The 15795-nt window shown below is 34.9% G+C and overlaps 1 non-coding gene across 1 annotated transcript; it reads left to right on the top strand.

Annotated features, from left to right (window-relative positions):
- The first annotated feature begins 6867 nt into the window (after positions 1-6867).
- On the top strand, positions 6868-6948 carry LOC113200543 (small nucleolar RNA SNORD35). The gene has a single exon (XR_003303066.1). It is a non-coding gene; the product is annotated as a small nucleolar RNA SNORD35 (small nucleolar RNA).
- The last annotated feature ends 8847 nt before the right edge of the window (positions 6949-15795 follow it).

Genomic DNA, 15795 nt, shown 5'->3' with positions numbered 1-15795 from the left:
GATATAATGAAGACTTAAATGACTCCAACAGATACTGCATTGCCTTGAATCCTCTGTCTATAGTGACACATTATTCAGAAATTAATGCAATTCCATAAATGAATAACAATTAAATGAATACTCCTAATAATTGTTAGTGTACAAGGGTTTTCTTCTTCCATATAATCTGAAAAATTGATGTAGCTATGGCTAGATTCGAATTTTTTTTCAAAGTTGTCCAACACACATACTAACAACAAAGAATAAAATAAACAAAAAATAAAAAAGATTAAAAGTTATTTTAATATGTAAATCAGGATGAAGTTTAAATGATGATACTCAGAATTTTCCATGTCCTTTGATATGAGATTGATAAAAAGAATGTTTGTTTGTTTGTTAATTTTTTTATTAGTTACACATGACAGTACAATGATCTTGACATTTCATACATTTGAATCAAATGAGGTATAATTTCTCATTTTTCTGAGAAATTTTGGGTTTTTAACACCCAAATCTGTAAAACTGTCTCTGGGGAAGTTATAATTTAAATGATTATGTTAAGCATAATATGTAATTCAAGAAATAACAATTTTATCATGTATAAGATTACTTTTGCCACAGTTATCAAAATCATAAAGAAATCAATGTAAAACCATTTTCCAATTAGATGTGATTTGGGAGAAAAACATGGTTCATATGCTATGGTACTGCCACTTATGTGTTCATCAAATGTTGTGTGATACTATTTTTTTTTTTTTTTGGCAGGCTCATAGAAGGTATTGGTAACATACAAAACAAATAAATAAATAAATAATACTCTATTGTTGAGGAATTTGTATCTACCAGAGAATCTAAAATGTTAAAAACATGAGCATTGAAATATGCACTGTGTTAAAGTCATGTTATAAGAAGTAATGGAAGATCTAACTGGTTCAGTTTTGGGAAGACTAAGGTTACTGGACTATCGTAACCTGTGTGATCCTGTGTGTGCTTTAATCTGTCTCCTCTTCCTTTTCTGGATTATTTAGGTTTCACCCTCTCTACTCCACGTGATACTTCTGAGGCTTCCAATTTCTATATTCCTCTATCACTTGTGCATGAGCTTGTGACCCAGAAATCTCAAGAAGTTCCTCAACTCCAAGGCCTTTGGTGTGATCTGGTATGGTCAGTTCTATCCAAGTCTTCTCTAGGGTTTGAATAGGAATATGAAAACTGGAAAGGAGCTGATTTTATTTATTTATTTATTTATTTTTTTTGAGAGAGTGAGAGAGAGAGGAGAGAGAGAGAGAGAGAGAGAGAGAGAGAGAGAGAGAGAGAGAATTTTTAATATGTTTTTTTCATATGCACTCTCGGATGCAACCCAAATGTATTTGCATACCCCAACACCACCTTAGCAGATTTCTTTTTTTTTTTTTTTTTTAGGAGCTGATTTTAATACTGGTGAAGAAAATCAGGGCTGAGTCCTGTTTCCCTGATGTTGAAGATTTAACACCAGAGACATGCTGAGGCGAGCTTAGAAAGGAAGTTTTATTTAAAGAATTGAACAAAGGTAGACTTCTCTGAAGAGAAGAATCCCAAAGTTGGGAGTCTAATGAAGTGGAGGTGTCTGCCTCTTTTATACATTTTAAGTCTTATTTGTTCTCATGCTCTCTCTTCCCCCATCCAGCCTACGCATCCCAAAATGTCTAGCGATCCAAGGGCAGGAACAAAGCTTTCCAAAGGGTATAGGTCTGAAAGGAGTCACTAACTCCAGGTGCAATTTGGCAATGGCAGGAGTGCTCATTAACTCCTTGCTGGGAGGAATAATTCCCGAGAGGCAGGAAACTTTGACAACAGGTGGTGGAGGAGGAAGTACTCTATAGGTATTAGTATTTTTTTATATTATTATTATTTTTCTTTAAAACTAGCCCTCATCTTCCCAATCTGACACAATTATTCATTACCTATACTGATTGTCCATTTGCCCCCCAGCCTCAATTTTTCTACTTGGGGATATTGGGAATATATTTTTCCAGGAGATATTTGGCCCACACTAGACAATGACATCAGAGAACAGCAGACAAAATTCCCCAGGGAGAGTCTTCTAAATCTTTCCCCCCAAAGCCCAAGCAGAATCAAGCTTACCAAAAAAATGTAGATGAGTTTCTGAATATATGTCATTCATTCTACCACAACCTGGTTTTTAAAGATAAATTGTTTTTATTTTTTGATTAAAATGTCCTGCTATTGTTCTGAAATTGGGTAAAATGATAGTGAGGAAAACCTGCTGGAGGTGGAGATATTCAAATTAAATTTTAATGAAACAGATAATGTTTGAGTGGGTGTGGGTATGTCTAAAACTGAACAAAATAAAACAGTTTGCATGGCCAGGCAAGGTGGGGAACATCTGTAATCCCAGCAGCTCAGGAGGATTAGACAAGTGCATCCAGAGTTCAAAGCCAGCTTGAGCAAAAGGGACACTAAGCAACTCAGTGAGACCCTGTCTCTAAATAAAATACAAAATAGGGCTGGGAATGTGGCTCAGTGGTTGAATGCCCCTGAGTTCAATCCCCAGTACCCCCAAAACAAAACAAAACAAAACAAAAACAATTTATGTAAGTTACTAAATAAGAAAGAGTAAAATACATTCAGGAATGCATGCATGATGTGGATTTCTAGAAAACAGTGCTGGTGCTGGACACCCCCTTAATAGTTTTTCATAAACATGTATCTAGTATAGTAATTTGTAGAAATGTGTAAACAAGGCCTCTGGCCTTGAGCTGGGGCTTCACAGAGATGTCTACATTTCTAAGATAAGTTACCAATTGGGCTCCATGGTAACAGCTGGCAGGGGGAGGAAAGAAAAGGGAGAAGAAGCTCTCCCCTTCTCAGGTGTTATCCTTGAAGGGTTAACTTGCCCAGAATAGTGAAAGAAAAAAGAGCTTTTATGTGAACTTCTACAGACTGTGAACTTCTGAGCCCCTCCCCTTACATGCTGGGTATAAAATTCTGAAACTACCTGAACTCGGGGTTCAGGGAATTGACTGATTACAGCAGAAACTGGGCCCTCTGAGCCTGGCTGCAGTCAAATAAACCTGTTTCCTGGTATCTTTGGTGCCTTGTCTCATCTATCCCTACAACAGGGGAGTTAGAATTTATGAAGAAATTATCAGAAAGACCTGAGGATTTAATGAGGGTATCAAAGTTATGAAAATTATATTCTAAGATGATCTTACACTAATATGATATAGAAAAATACTAAAGCAGTGAAGCCAGAATTAGGCAGTTAGTAGAGATAGGTAAATGGAGTCAGGTTGGATCAAGGAGGCCAACTTTGAGTCCTGGAAGTTGGAGACTGTCCCCTGAAGGATTGAAATGTTAATTCCTTCCGAGTTCTTCTTCCACCATCAAGAAACTGTCCCTGCTCCAACCTGTTGTTAAGGTAACCTGTCTCAGGAATTGCCCCTCCCTACAGGGAAATAAAGTTGTTAACGTGTCCTGGGTTGCACCATACTGCCCATCTCCCTTCAACCCACCTGTTTCCCACCTTTTGGCCATTCTACTGAGCATTCCTGGGCCTCATGAGCATCACTGGGCTTAGCCAAGGTACTCTGGAAGGAGAAAGATAAGAGGAAAAGGGCAGGAGAAAAAAAGGAAGCCTAAGACATATAAAAATGGCTGAACACCTCGCTTCTTGAGATACCGGGACACCTGCTATGGCCCCCTTCTCCCTCCCAGGATAAGTCTATTTTACCCCTTTTTAAATAAACCCTGCTTTATATGCTTGCCTCGACATGCTTTTCTAATGTTCAAACTTCAACCTGTGAGGAAGCAGAATTCATCACCAGCAGTATCAGCAGGAAACTACATAAAAGTCTATTGCAATCTATGTGAGAATAATAAAGATTTAAATTAAGGTATTTGCCAGGACATTTTAGTAGGAAGAGTCTATACTATTTGGTGCCAACACCATATGTGCAGTGAAGACAAGTGTACCCTAACATGACTACTGCTTCTCTTGGTTGTGCAAAACAGAAGACTATGGTGTTATTTACTGAGATAATTATACAAAGAAATGAAATACAAAGAATGAAGAATTGTAAATTGCAAGTGATAAATAAATCCATTTAACTAAAAATTGTATGTCAGTGATTCTTTTTGCCACCCATCAGAACACTCCCTGTAAATCTCCATTTAACTATATTTGACATTTCTCAAGTATTTCCCCGTCAGCTATCATGTTTTAGTAACTTATACCTTCAAATCTCCTTGTTTCGACTTACTCATTGGATAGTCTACAAACAACATGTGTGGCATTCTGTATCCCATGAAGTGCAGATTTTCTGTGGTTTCCTGGCACGTTAACTTTTTTGTTCAGATGTCCATTTTGCTTCCTGTAGATGATGCTGATTTTTTCTAGCAATTGCCAAACTGTACTAAATCTTCCTGTTCCTGCCAATATTCTGGATATCTCAAGAATATCTGTTGAAGCATTATTTTGCACTAAATTCATGTTCTATTTGATGCAGAAGTTAAAAGAAAGCGTTTTCTCCCTCTGAACTTGAATCCTCCAGTTAAGTATTGAAAGGCAAGTGACTCACCAAGAGATTTTATTTGGGGGAGGGGGGAAGGACTGCCCGAAGGGGAAGAAAAGAAGAAGAGAGCAGTAACCTGAAGAGGAAGGAAGGGAGAGGAACAAATCAGACAAGGAGAGGAAGAGAGCAGAGAACGGAGAGCAGAGAGCATGAGCTTGCAAGCTTCAGTTTAAGAAGGGTTGCTTGGAGATTTGGTGGGTGCTGATTGGCAGGGTGACTCAGGAACAGCAGACACTGTCCTGCTGGGATTGGTCTAGAAAACTTTTGACATTGGCACCCTTCAGAAAGGAGGGGGAGAGGTAAGGGATTAGGTGATGTTCTTCTCACCAGACAGAAACTTAACTTCAGAGGGGAGAAACCCGATGGGGGAAACCAAACCAAAAGGCAAGGTCTCCCACACACCCAACAAGTATCAAAAGGAATGTTTCTTATAGGACTAATGTCTTACAGAGTTTTAGTGAAAACTTAAAAAAAAAAAAAAAAAAACCAACAACAAAAAAAAAACCCTTTTGTTTTCCATTTTATTTACCCAGAACTACTATTCCAAAACCAGGGCCCAGGCTGGATAACATTCTTTATGGGACACCAAGTTGTACCTTTATGTCATTTGATATTTTAATTAATCATCTTGTTTGCTTGGATTTCTATGCCTAAAGGAGTAAGTCTCGCTAGAACACTTAATTGAATGGACTTCCCTTAGCACTTTGCCACAGCTACTCAGAATTCTCCAATTTGACTAATAAATTGTCAGACACCTGAGGATACTGCTGACTTCTTTTGACTTTTTTTTTCTTGTTTTGATACTGGTCTTGGAAATCAGGATCCACCACCCCACCCCATTGAAAAACGCTGAGGCAAGGATAAAAAACAAGTTTTATCTTGAGACAGAACAGAGACCTAGACTGACTTCTCCGGAGAGAAGGTCCAGGGAACCCAGAGCCTGTGGGAGTGGAGGTGTTTTGCTTTTTATAGACCCCCACCTCCTTTCTTTCCTGGGGATGTGAGAAGAGACAGTCAAGAGTAGCCCCAGGGGGTAATTGCTTGAGTGGGAATGTGTGATGATCTTTCCCTTCCCCCAGAGGTGTTAGGAACCTGTTGTGTTGTTGAGGGGTGGGAGGTAGTACTATTCTGAGGTTAGCTGTTAGCAACCCATTTCCTTTTCTTTGAAGATTAGTCCCTATCTAATAACTTTCAATACATAACTTTCAATCCAGTTATGTATTATCTACACTGACTACCTGTCCTTTGTCCCTGTCTCAGTTCTAGGGAATCATTCAAAGTGCTTTTCTCCAATTATCCATAATGAATCCTGGCAAATAGATTTATATGTTCTACAGAATCTTAAATGGGATTTTTTTTTCCAGAAAAGATATGAAGAAATTATTTGGAATTAAATTAGTTTTTCTCTATTTTGCTCAAATAATCCAGTTGTCTTAAAATTTTATGGGATGGGTTTTGTATAAATTTCTTCTTTAAAGAAATTTGGATAGGCTGGGGATGTAGCTCAAGCGGTAGGGCGCTCTCCTGGCATGCGCGGGGTGCTAGGTTTTATCCTCAGCACCACATAAAAATAAAATAAAGATGTTGTGTCCACCGAAAACTAAAAAATAAATATTAAAAAATTCTCTCTCTCTCTCTCTCTCTCTCTCTCTTTCTCTCTCTCTCTCTCTTTAAAAAAAATAAATTTGGCTATAGTTTAAATCACCAAATCCAACTTACAATAAGGAGTTTTATTTGAAAAGTTTCTGGGATTAACAGGAGTAAGCCAACCCTTCATAGTCTGTTCAAGATGATTCAATACTAGGTAATGAACTACGTTCAAGGCACTTTACAATGCAGTGGAGGTGCTGCAGGTGAACAAAAATGGCATAAAAATAATTTAAATTTCACTTTATCAAGAGACCAATTGCTTCCTGCACTTTGGCATACAAACATAGTGTTTTTTTACAGAGATAATTTCAATATGGTCTAACTTAAGAATGACTTATTTGTTTAGTAATATTCTCTTAGCTAGTTTATCCTTTCCTGGAATAATCTTTATTGTAAATCTCATAGTATTATTGTCATTCATAGGTGGTAAAAATGAAATCCACTCAAATATTTTTTTTAAATAAAAGCTATCATTTAATTCAAGGTTTAATCTCCTACATTGAGGCCTGTTTCACTAATTTGCTCTTTTTATCCATTTCCTTCATTTTCCAGTTTCAGTGGGTAGTAAAATGAGAAACATGAAACAAAGCCCTACTTAACTTGTGCTGTTGACACCTAGTTTTAGTATCCTGCGGATAAAGTATATTCTAAAATTCAAGCAGATGCCATCTGTTTTCATTAAGGTCTTCAGATGCCTGTCATGGGCTCTGCTGAGAAAGCCACTTGGAAGAGCTAATGGCAAACACAGAACTTCCTGGGATTGCCACCCAGAGCTTCTGATTTTCTTCATGCTCTGGGTTAACCCTTTACCTCCATTTCTGTGGAGTATGACACATGCTCTGTCCCCACTCCTGAGGTATTTTAGCAAGTCGAGACATAGAAAATGATTACTATTCCCACAATATCCAGCAAGAACTATTCCTATAAGAAGTACCAGAAGGACATTTCTGTTCACCTTCTCTCCTGACTCAAGAACATCTAGATCAGAGACATTAACACTGAGGGCCAGTGCCAGCCCCACCCCCCACATGTGCATTACCATTCTCCAGCACACCAAGACTGTTGGCTCCAGGATGCAATTCTAGAAGTTCTGAAACTGGGGGCCTACCCACTCCCCCAAATTAAATAAAGTAATTTTTCCATTCAAACAAAAAGAAAGAAAAAGGGAATCCTAAATATGTTTTTTTTTGTTTTGTTTTGTTTTCTTTTGTGAGTTGTTTAGAGAGTTTTATTTTATACTTTCTCTGGGTGAAAAATATTTAACTGTGGATTTCTTAAAGTGAGAAATCTCATCTTCTGGAACAATGTGAATTGGATATGGCCATACTTCCACTTCCACTTCCCAACTTCAGTGGCTTCCCTCTACTTTTAGACTGAAATTGGATTTCCTTGCCACTGTCTCTGAAAAATGTTATCTGCCCTTGCCACCCTCCAACTATAATAGCTGCCTCTTTACCCACTTTAATTTTGGTCTATGGACAATGCTTTTTCTAAAATATTACAGAGTATTCTCATTCAATTTACCTGAGTTTCCAAACAAAACGTGAATATACTCTGTTTTTGATTTTCCATTTGGATATGGATTCTTCTGTGTCTGTATTTTTTAGTTATCAAAGTGCCAGGCCTTGAGGAATGCTGCTACCGTCAATGCAAATGCATGTCCCTAACTCAAATGTATAGAAGTAGAAATTGTGGGGACAGGACCCAACATTCTGAGACCTCACAAGGCCTCCAGGTGATTCTAGCATGAGTCAAATATGAGAACTTTTATTAGAATATTAGAGACAATTCTTATACAAAAAAATTTACAATTTATTAAAAAAAATAAAATCATTAAAGAACTAAGAAATGTCAGCAACTACAACAGCCTAAGGGAGAAAAGAACTGTGACTCACGGAGAAGAAGAACGATACTGAAATAACACAAGAAAAAACATAATTACGTGTTTTAATAATTTTGTATAAAAGCAAGTACAAGTTGCTAAAGTTTTTGAAAAGTGTAATTTAATGGTTAGGGGTATAGTTCAGAAGTAGAGTGCTTGCCTAGCATGTGCAAGACCCTTGATTCATTCCTACTTTAGCAAAATATATATAAATAAAATGTAATTTAGATTCTAAGATCAGAAAAAAAGTTGTTCTAGAAACTTATACTTCCCAGATGACCTGAAAAACGAACCCAAACTCCCCAGCAGTAGTAGTGGAGCACTAGGAAAAGAGACCTTTCAATAAGAAGAACATAAAAAAAAATGTTAAAAAGCTCTGACTTATTGTAATGCATTCTGCTGTCATACATAAATAAAAAAGGAAAAATAATAATTAATTATTAAAAATTCATCAGCATCAGCACTGTCCTATCACCAAGTAAGTCACTGGGAAAGTCACAACTTGCAGTGCCTCAGCTCACCTGAAAAAAAAAAAAAAAAAAAAAAAAAAAAACTGTTTATCTGTCAAATGACATTCCAGGGGTTTATTGCCCTAGCTAGCTACTACTGCCTCAAGGAATCATTTGTACTTGAATACAAGTTGCTAAAAACTTAATTTGGCTCTTCTTCAAGGTGCTTTTGACAGACTAAATTGCAATTTACAAAGACAATTATTAAGGTCTAAATAGGAAGTGTTTAAATTAAAGATACCATATTCAAGCATTGTCCGGATTGGTCCATTAAACAGCAGCCTTGACTTGCCAGGGGCGGTGGCGCACACCTGTAATACCAGCTGTTCAGGAGGCTGAGGCAGGAGGATTGCAAGTTCAGAACTAGCTTAAGCAATGGCAAGGTGCCAAGCAACTCAGTGAAACCATGTCTCTAAATAAAATGCAAAAAGAGACTGGGGATGTGGCTCAATGGCTGAGTGCCCCTGACTTCAATGCCCAGTACCAAAATTAACAAAACAAAAAAAAACCCTCTGACTTGAGAGACCTGCTTCAAAATTAACAAAACAAAAAAATCTCTGACTTAAGAGAATGTCATTCAGAAAATGACATTCAGTGGATGAAGGGACTGACTGCCTAGCTTCTATGTGCAGGGTCTAGACAATGACAATTCCCTTTACCTCATTTGGGACAACTCAGAAGGCTACCTAATCTCTAGAGTTCAGAGGAAGCTTTTGTTTTAAGTGCACCTCATTGAATTTTTGCCTAATTCTGTGTCTTCTTTCACTTCCTCACAACTTCAAAGGAACTTCATAATAAAGCTCCTGAGTCCACGTCTCTTTCTCAGTATCTGTCCCCAAGGAAATTGACCCCAGAGAGCAATATGGCCATTATAATTCCAGAGTACTTAGAAAGGGGGAAAGTGATCTCAGATGGGCCTGGGCAGTTAGACAAATAAAGATCAGATTAAATATAATGTGTTTGATTATAGTAAGTGCAATAGAAGTCCTGAAAGAATTTTAAATATGATGAAGATGATCATTCTGGCCACTGAAATAGGGCCCAATTATCTTCCCCTTGCTAATATGAAATAAGAGATTTGGCTTTCTTTTCTCTCATGGTGATATTCCAATCTTAACACTACATTGTCTTTCATCTTTAGAGTTCTCAATCAATGCCTTTCATAGAACAAGAATAAAATTATGTTGTGAGATTTTTAAGTTCCTTGAGACTCAAGAGTCTAAGTTTTCTAAGTGAATTCTCAGGAACAATTAGCATGATTCTGAATACAGAGTAAATGCTCAATACTGAAGTTGAATTAAAAGTTGCTCTTGGCACATGAGCTGCAAGAAAGGCTTTCCCTAGGCTGCCTCATCTGTCCTCATTATTTTCGAGTGTTCGTCACAGCTGCCTGCAGTCAGCTCTTTAGGCTTGGCAAGCACAAGGACTGGATGTATCAACATACTAAGAATAGATTTGTCTCAGGAGAACAGGCTCACATTAACCAAATCCCCAGAGACAGATGTTTAATGCCTGAACTCAAAGGTAGATCATCACATTTTCTCTTCTTCAGCAAACTACACTGAAAGCTCAAATATGACTAAGATGGTGCACATACATATGTTAGACTAAAAGTCAAATTACAATCAGAAATGTGTTTGGTAAGCATCGAATCAGAAAAAAAGAAAGTCACTATGTGATTTGAATGTGTAAAAGCATCATTTCACTAATGTAACCTGGTTCATATATATCTTGAATAAGTATTTTTCTCCCTTCTTAAAACTAGAAAACAAGTTTCTTAGTTCTTCAATAAACATGCACAAAATTTATTTTCTTGGTGTTTCTAGCATCAAGGAACCATCTTCAAAGAAAGACACATTTTCTTAATGTTAATTACTTTACTGAGATGGTAGTTAATTCCTCCTAGAGTACTCATATGCTTTTAGAATAATTTTCTACTATGTCTGATAAGACTGTATATAAATGATTTATTTTATTTCTGTCATATGAAGGTAGTGGAACTTTTCTGTCAGATTGGAGCTTATTTTTACTATTTTTAACAATTGTATATCAGATAATACTTCATGAAAGCCTTGTGATTGAGCATTTGAAGTAGGATATAATGTTGGGTAAAATTTGGTTTCTTAATATTATTGAGTATAATACTTTTCAATATCACTTAATTTAATATTACAGAATATTCTCTATTTCTTAATATTGTCATTAAAATAGAGTGAAAATAACCTTTCTTTAGAGTAACAAAATATTTATTGAATATTATCTCAATTTGTTAAAAGAACTGTACAAAACTATGACAAGGCTGAGAAATATGTGTAGGTTAAAAAATACAGATTCCAGTAATTTTTGAAAATTTAAAAAATTGTACTGTAGATCTTCTTTGCTTCTAAGTTTCCTTCCATAACAAAAGTGAGGAAACTGACGAGGTTCCAGTATAGTGTATATGTTTTTTCAGGATAATAATTAAATTATTTAATGCAGTTCCCCTTTTCCCAGGTTGTATATACATAATTTCATGCATCTGAGCTTACACAAGATGTTTCATTCTCAATTAGATCAATAATGAATTCTGACAAGTGCAATATTTCAATGATTAATTTCAATTTGGTCCAGAGATTAAAGGAAGAAAAGAAGTCCCTGGTGAAAACAAAGCATTAGGAGGAATAGCTGTATGGTATAGTTTAAAAAAAATGAGAAATTAGTCTAGTGTTGTGATGAGAGGGTAATATGAAATTACCCAGTGTTTCTGATATAAGAGTCCTCATTTATGAGGAGAAGGTAATAACACATGGCCCCCACCAGACAAGCAGCTTATAGAGGTTAATTGAAATAATGTATGCAAAAGAAGAGGCATGTGAAGCTACTTAAAAGTTTTACTATTAATACTTAAAAGTATTGTAAATATAATTATAATATTCATAAATTTTACTAATAAAAATGATATTCAAGCAAGACATCTAGAGAAGACTCTTTGGTCATATTTGGTTCCAGGAAAGTTAGATAAAACTGAAAAATAAAAAAAATAATATATATATATCCACTTTCTTCTCAATCATCACTGACAAGTATTTGAACATTAAGCTTCTTGCTTTTTTATACTTACAAAATCAGGCAAAATCAGGCATATTTAAGATAAAAAGACAGAATAGTTTTTAAGTTTAAAATGTTTTGTTGTTTTGTCATAGTTTTACTTTGAAGACACCTTTATCTCTTTGGCCCTCCATTTTCTGCAGGCACAGGCACAATGATGTCAACTTTAATATAAATGTAGAACAGATTTGTTTTATGTAACTCTGCTGCCAAATGTACTGGATGCAAAGCCTTTCCTTCTTGGTTCACTGCTTATGTATAATGCAAATGCTATGATAGCTCAGCAAGATATCATAAGGCATAAATGTCAGATTGATTCAATTGATAGTATTTATAATGTTGGATTCTTTTTTTTTTTTTTTGCATTTGAAAGCACAGATGATGAGATGTTCAAAACATGGCTGAGTCAAGCAGCAACCTCCAATAGAAACAGTCCATCAACAGCTCCATGTAATTATTCCTCTAGTTTCATCTCACATATCCACAGCCAAAAACAACTTTCTAAACACATTTCAGCCCACCACTCTGCTGCTTACAAAGCTACAATTGGTTCAAACTGCTTACCACTTCAAGTCACAAATCCATCTTTCATTTATTCATCAACTCAACAAATGTTTATTGCACTTGCGCCCTAGAAAGGAGCTGTTCTAGGGGCTATTAATACTCAATATTTATGTCCAATAGACTTGCATTCTATATATCAACTTCTCCAGAATTTTCATCTAGTACACTTAAGTTAATTCTATTATGGAAAGGATATTTGTTTTTTTGTGTATCCTGACTTTTCTTCTCCTACTCAAATTACTGGATTCCAGAAATATGGCTCATCCTGGTGTTTACATAATTTTTAGGTCTTTACTGAGTACCTAATGAACATTTATTTGTTCTTTATTTGAGAAATAAATGTGCATTTCTTAACTTTATTATTTAAGTGGAAAACTTAATAGTTAAGGTATGACCTGCTCTTTGTGGGAAAAACTACTGAATTGATTATATAAACTGATTATTTATGCCAATAAATTTAATTTTTTTCAATCACCATTTTGTTTTCATAGAGATTCAAAAATCACATTCATAGGCCAATATAAGAAATTAAAGAATATGTAATGTGAACATATATTTTACAATTACTAAAGCATATGTAAAATGGAGCATTATTAAACCATTTATGAACATTTCCCTATCACAAAAATTGCTCAGCATGCAACAAACCTATCTAAACCTATATTGATATTGATTTTTGTTTTCAAAATTGAGCTTATAAATGCATAAAATGTACAAACAACCTCAAGAAGAATGAATAAATAAAAAATTTATTTTTCAAAATATTGAATATTTTGTTTTACATTTGGAAGAAAATAATAAGCAATTGTTTGAAACAATGAAGTTCTCATCTAATTCTAATATTTATGTGTTAGAAAATTATTAAAGACATATATACACAAAAGTGCATATCTGACCCTGGTGACTACATCTTTATCCTTGAATTTTTAATGACATAATAAAATTTAAAATAGTTTTAGTAATTTCTGACTATAATACATCTTCAAAGAAACTAAAGTGTGCAGTCTGATTCATGACCATTTTATAATTTTTATTTGCACTTCTTTCTTGTAAGTTATATCTTTGTCAACATATAGCCTAACTGGAACTTTCCTGTTAAATTGAGTCACTAGGCAGATATTAGCTACAGAAGAAAGTAGAAATGAGGTAAGAAAGTAAAAAAAAAAAAAGTGTTGTGGAGTTAATTTACCATGGACTTCTTTATTGGTAGAAAATTGCCAGCCTAAAAGACATACTAACTTTTCTAAAGCCTTGGTTCAAGGATTTTTATTCTATTGTGCTTTTAAAAACATTCCTTGCAGCATTTATAGTACATTCTATCTTCCAAATAGTTTGAAACTGTCAACAAGCTAGTCCTCACAACACCCCTTTGAGGCAGGTAACCATTATTATTCTCATTTTACACTTGGAGAAAAAAATAGTAAAATGTTTGAGAAAAAGAACAGTTTGTGACTCAACCACATGGTGAAGCTGAATTCTACCCTATTACACAGGTCAATCTTTAACCAAAGTCTTATTCTACTAGTTACAGCCCTTATAATTATATAGCTTTAGTGTATTCAAATATTAGTGGATAATAATTGAGTAACTACTTCATACAACACTTATTTTCTGGATAGACTTTTCTGCTATCCACTAAGAACTTCAAAATGAATAGACATGTATACATGAGCACACAAACACACAGGCACGGGTGCTGAGGTGAAATGGAAATCCATAATTATCATTCTCAGCAATGTGTCCCCCGAAAACTAAAAAATAAATAGTAAAAACTTTAAAAAAAAGAAAGACATTCTTTCTATTTTCTTTTTATTTTTTAATTTGCTTTAATTAGTTACACAAGAAAGATATTCTTTCTACCTAAAAGTGACCAAAGAAAGTCTTAATGATTAAGTATTTTTTATACTACCCTTCAAATAACATTGTAAATTTTTCTCCTTAACTCCAAATGCCTAAATCATTTCATCCAATTATTCTGTTAATAAAATTAAGCCCCATTTATTTTTCTTCTTCATATTTGCCAAAGGAAATTTCTAATAACCAAATTTATGTTGTTCTAGTCATATTTGTTATTAGACAAATTTAGAAAACTGGATCTTGGATGATAAAAGTCTAACTTATTTTCCTTGACAAAGTCACCCTGTTCTTTTTCTTTGTCTCCAGTTTCATTGGTCCTTGCTCATTTAAAAGCATTGGGTGTTCTCATCTTGTGCTTGTGCATGCCTTTATTATATCACTTTTAAACTCTAATGGGGTTATTTGTTTACTAGTTCTTTCCCAATCTAATCTACCGGACATAGACCTTTCCAAAATTTCCTCCCATAGTAACTTAAAAAAAAAATAGCTATGTCATATTAACTGGAATATTGAATAATCCAATGGAATGCAGAAATTTTGTGCATTTCAACATGTGTGAACTATTCCAAATAAAGGTCCTCAGGGATTTTAAAAATGATGGAATTAGAACACAGCATATAATTTTCCTTTGTAGGAGCTCTGGGTTTGAGTAGAGGAAAGAAAAGACAAGGAGAAGAGGTTACTTGGGATCAGGTCATACAGAGTTTTGCAAAGGTGATCTCCATTCATAAGTTTTCATTTTTTTCTGACCCATGCTCTAATTTACTTTAATTAAATTATATTCCTGAGAACACAAGCTATACTAGGAGATTTGCAGCCATAATTATATTATTTTCCCAACCATGCATTCCTCCTTTGGTTTGGTAAATATTTCTTAGATATGGCATCAAAATTGTCCATGAAAGAGCAAATTGATAAATTATACTTTAACATTTTAAAAGATCCCTCAACAACATTATTTAACAAATGAAAAGACAAGCTATAGTTGGGCATGGTGGCACATGCCTGTAAACCCAGCAGCTGAGGAGGCTGAGGCAGGAGGATTGCAAGTTCAAAGCCAGCCTCAGCAAAAGTGAGGCACTAAGCAACTCAGTGAGATGCTGTCTCTAAATAAAATACAAAATAGGGCTGGGGATGTAGTTCAGTGATTGAGTGCCCCTGAGTTCAATACCTGCCCCCACCCCCGAAAAAAAAAGCCATACTATGGATCAAAATATTTATATATGTTTGCAAAATGTTTGTATTTGGAAAAAAAACCAAATGGTACAAAGTTATATCAACAGATCAATAAAATGAAGGCAATATTTAAATATACATTTAATCAAAGAAGATATCTGATGTCAAAAGGACTGTGCAAAGACATTTGACTCCATTATTCACGAGGAAATTGTAAATTAAAAGTACAGTGAGAAACACTCCACAACTATTAGACCTATAACTTAGAAAAGAGAAACAAACTCTCATACCCTGATATAGAAAGGAATATTATCTTATTTTTGCTGCCCCAAGAAATTGAAACAGTAGCCTAACACCCTACACAAGTTGGCACATTTATGAGAATTAATGAATCAAATGTAGTATTAACTAGTGTTTATATTTTATTAAGATTTTAGCAGTTTTCTTTAATATCTTTCACACCATATACCATCCAGGTTATGTCATTTAGTAGTTATGTCTTGTTAGGCTCCTTAGG

Source organism: Urocitellus parryii, chromosome 2, assembly GCF_045843805.1.
Source record: "Urocitellus parryii isolate mUroPar1 chromosome 2, mUroPar1.hap1, whole genome shotgun sequence".
Lineage (NCBI taxonomy): Eukaryota > Metazoa > Chordata > Mammalia > Rodentia > Sciuridae > Urocitellus > Urocitellus parryii.
The sequence above is the reverse complement of the archived record's forward strand: the minus strand, read 5'-3'. Positions and strand labels throughout refer to the sequence as shown.